Below are 4,911 nucleotides of genomic sequence, written 5' to 3' on the forward strand. Positions count from 1 at the left end.
TTCAAGTCCCTTGTCCACCCTGAGATGGGATCACTTGTTTTCTTCTTGCTAATACGTTTAAGTTCTCTATGGATTCTGGTTATTAAACCTTTGTCAGAGACGTAACCTGCAAAAATCTTCTCCCATTCGTGATTTACTTTTTCAAAAATTAAGATAAAATACAGATAACAGATGCTTTCCATTTTAACCATTTGAAGGGTACAGTTCAGTGCAACTACATACATTCGTAATGCAATCACCACCACTACTTAGTTTCAGAACATTCTTGTCACGCCAAACAAAACCCCCATATTCACTAAGCAGTCACTCCCATTTTCCCCCTTCTCTTAGCCCTGGCAACCAAAATTCTGAATTTTGTCTCCATGGATTTTCCTAATTGCGTATTTTATATAAATGGAATCATACAATATGTGGCCATTTGTGTTTGTCAGCTTTCACAGAGCGTAATGTTTCAAGGTTCATCCAAGTTGCAGTATGTTTCAGTACTTCTTTTTATAGCTGAATAATACATTGTATGGATGTACCATATTTTGCTTATCCATTCATCACGACTGGGTTTGGGAGAAATTCGCCAACCTCTCTCCTTACACAAAACTGGCCTGTGGTTGCCAAGGGAGTCCTGTTTTTCAGGCTTTCAAGTTTTCAAGACTTGCCAGAAATACAGATAGTATGGGATATTTCCTAATTTTTAAATGCTGTCCATGGTTTTAAATTTTTAGAAAAATCATGATGTGCACCATTTTATATGTGCCAAAGGAAAAAAAAAATGTCTTCAGATAGGATCTGGCTCTCAGGTCACCAGTTAGCCGTTCTGGTGAGCCTTCTATATCAAACAGCCTCTCCTGGTGACATATTCGGTGTCATTTGTCTTTATTTTATTATCAGACAGAATTTTTCCAGCATCTTTCTATGTAGGTGGTTCAATATGTTGCCTTATAATATAAAATAGGTGTGATATTTGCAGAGAAATTTCTAGCTAGACTTTGGGCTATGTAGACTACTAAGAAACTAATGCTTACTAAGAACTTATTTATTTAGACAAAAAAGATCAAAACCTTGCTATGCCGTGCTTTGTTCAAAATGAATGCTGTTGGCTGGTCCCAGCACAGTCTTTTGGTACAATCCAATTGACACTCTTCTACTTTCAGAACACAGTACATGACACAGGCGGACAAGCAAACATAATTAAACACTGGCCCAGATAGGGTTTTCCTTAATTAGTTGTGAGTTTCTATAATGAAAATACCTGGAGATTTATCTGACTTCAAAGTCCCATTAAAGCTGTGTTGCTTTTGTTGCTTTGAAAATTTGGGAGTTTAGGACTCCTCGCCTCATGCTTCTTAATGATGATAATTATATGATATGCTTAAAAGTGCTTTTGATCTTGGCCTCTCAAAGCACTCAAGTGAGGCAGCAATTCCCTCAACCCCACTCTGAAGCAGGCCTTCCTTGTTTACGGGCAATGTGTGCTGACACATGTGTTGTAGCCATTGCGGTTTCCGGGAGAACGTGCCAGCAGCATCAGTGAAAATGCACAATTGCACATCTCAACCCTCCAACCTTCATATTAATTTCCAGAATTAATTGTAACTCCTCGTTCTTGTGTGCTGTTTTATGTAGCCCTTTATCTCATTGAAACAATAACACAATTTTATAGAAGAACAAAATAGCGCAGCCCCCACTGCACTTATAAAATAGGTAATGAAATTTTTCCTTACTTTTCTTTTTCCCTTTTCTGACGGTTTCTCAGAAGGCAGTTCGCCAACCAGGTGACAGGAGAGCTGGGTAAATCTCATCGCAGGCTACAAGGAACAATTCCCTACCTTTCCTGCAGTGCCCAATCTTGTTAATGAAACAATTCAGAGTATAGTGAATTTCTTTATGCATTTTTACTGATTTTGTTGACTTTATACCTTGCTAGAATGTTAGCGTCTATGGTTTTTTTTCATCCCTGGGGCAGGCTCCAAGTAAGGGTTAATATCTATTATGGAAAAATGAATTTAAAGTTATGAAATTAAATCTTGATTCAGACATAGACCTTTCCTAAGAAATAAACTCTCTCATGGGCAGGTTGAAGTTAAGTGAGATTCTCTTTTAACTGCTATTTGAATTTATACTTCTTTACCTAAAATTACTCAATAAATAGTAGATTTGAGCAGAGAGCTCATGGGCCTAATTTGGGGAGACCTCTCAAGACATACACAGAAGAGAACTAGATATTTTGACATTAAGAATAAAACATGAGGCGCTCACTTGATTTTTCACAGGCATATTTTAGAGTGCCCTCCCAGTCTCCTAGTGCTCTCTCTAAGGCAGAGAGAGTCAGGACACCCTGACAGCAGGGGTAAGTGTGATGAGCACATGTAACCATGAGGTTCCAGTGCATTTAGAGAGGTTGGTGTAAGCAAAGCATGTTCATTTTATAGATCTAGACCCCTGGAGAAGTTGCAGAATTAGTCAATGAAATTTAAGAGCAAAGTAAATAAAGCACATAATAAAACACAGACCACATTTAAAATTTGCTAAACATGGAGTAAGAGTAACAATGTGATGGTTGTAATGACTCTACTCTGAGCATCATTGAAAATGTACTTTTTTAATTTCAAAGACTCTAATAATGCTATTTTCTGTGTGGTAGGGGTTTTGTAAAGATATGAAAAAGGAATGGCTAATACTTACTATATTCCTTTACTATGTGCCAGAATTATTCTAAGCTCTTGAGACATAATCTTCACATCAGCCCTACAGTTTAGGTGTTGTTTCTCTAGTTCAGAGACACAGAAACTGAGATTCAGAAAGGTTAACTAACTTGCTGGAGGACAATGTTAATAAAGGAGCCAGGATTATTGCTCAGAGCTGTCTAAGGCCAAAGCTTACATTCTTATCTAGCAGATTATTCCGGAGGATGCAATTTTAGCTGGAAGGCAGGGGACCTGGAACCAATAATGTTAGCACAAGAAAAATCCATCCCATATATTGGTCTTTCTATGAGAAGTAAACATACACGTATGTGTGCACATACACAAACACACACACACAGACTATGCTATTGTATTTGTAAGGCTGAGAAAGTATACCCTATAGATGAGCCTCAGGATTTAAAGATATCATAGCGTTAAATAAATACTTGAAACACAGTCAATGACCAAGTATTAGACACAATAACATAGGTCCTTTCTGAAATTTGGTCATTCTGACCCTTTAAAAAAGCAAAACCTGTGGCTCAGTGAGTAGGGCACTGGCCCCATATGCCAAGCATGGTGGGTTCAAACCCGACCTCTGCCAAACCTGACCTGCAACAAAAAAATAGCTGGGCATTGTGGGGGGCACCTGTAGTCCCAGCTACTCAGGAGGCTGAGGCAAGAAAATCACCTAATCCTAAGAGCTGGAGGTTTCTGTGAGCTGTGATGCCATGGCATTCTACTGAGGGTGACAAAGTGAGACTCTGTCTCTAAAAAAAAAAAAAAAAAACCTGAAAAGTAGAGGGCCAAGATGGTGGACTAGAAGCAGCCTACACATGCTACACTCGAGGAGAGGGACAAAAGCTGTAAGTGGATGCCCATCTCCAGGTGGAACCCCATGAAAAGAGCATTTTAAATCATCAGAGAACCAATGGGAGACACTCAGAGTGAAGGAGACAGGGATAGGGATTCCCACTCACTAAGACTGGAAGGGACTAGGGGGAGACCCCTACATGTGGCGAAGTGACAAAGGAGAGAACCCTGGGGCTCCATGCTCCCCACATGGACAGTGTAACTTGAGCTTTGGGCTCCCCTTGTCCTTGTCAGCACCAAGAGTCTCCATGCTGATGGGACAACTGCTTGGAGACTGTATAGTGAAGTCACATTAGAAAGCAAGCTCAGCAGGGACCTGCTGGCCTTGGTTCCCAGGTTCCTGCAGCTGATGCCACTCTGAGCTCCCAGTCTATGTAGGAATTGGCTTCACTGCAGTTGCTCGAACATCACCCTTTGCTTGGCCAGGAAGGAAGCAGGGGAAAACAGAGGCACTCGCATGCCCATGACAGGAGCCAATCACACCCTTCACCAGGGAACTCTAATGGAGATTTAGAGGTACCGTAATAGCAGCCTTGGTGGGACCTGGGTGAGGAGAAAGCCACATGTATCCAGAGACCAGCCCCTGTGGCCCCGCATGAACCAGTGAAACAGGCTCCCCAATTTCATGTGCTGCTTTATTAAGCTCCATGCCCCTACAGACTCAAGCACCAAGCAGAGCTCCATGACCCCACAGATCCATATTCTGCATGGCCTCTTATGCCAACTAGAAGGCCATAACCCCATGACTCCACATGATGCCTTGCCTGTTGTCCAGCTCTCCACTACTGACCTACTAGTTACAAACTCCCCCATCATGTACTGCAGTCACATTAAATGGAGTGAACTCCTAAAGCCTTGACACTGAGGCCACTACCTAGATAGACTTGTCAAACAGTCACTGCCAATACAGTGGGAAGACCAGGGCAGAGAAACCCTACTGCAACTACTGCCTCAGTGGGGAGGGACTCTCCCAGCTGCCCACTCTAGCTTCCAATAGTAGTCTAGGGACAAAACCACCATTTCACAAGAAGATTCCTCATCACTGGCCCAGGACCTGCAATGTACCCATCAAAGTCCTGTAACCTGTTCCAGTGCTGACCATAGTCCTTGGATGGCTCATAATCCTGCACAGGTGCTAGCCAAGGTCATGCCATGCATGGGCCTGGAAAGAGACTCGCACAGCCCTCTGCTTAAGCTTTCCACAGTGATCTGGGGACCAAATCACCAATCTAAACAAATATCCCCTGGCATCAGCTCAGACTATGACAATCACTGGGGATGAGGACATCCCTGAGAACAACTGTGTTACAGGCTCTCAGTGCATCCACCCTTTTCCTACAACATTAATTCTCTGGAG

The sequence above is a fragment of the Otolemur garnettii genome, unplaced genomic scaffold, assembly GCF_000181295.1.
Source record: "Otolemur garnettii isolate 467f Iridium unplaced genomic scaffold, OtoGar3 scaffold00004, whole genome shotgun sequence".
Lineage (NCBI taxonomy): Eukaryota > Metazoa > Chordata > Mammalia > Primates > Galagidae > Otolemur > Otolemur garnettii.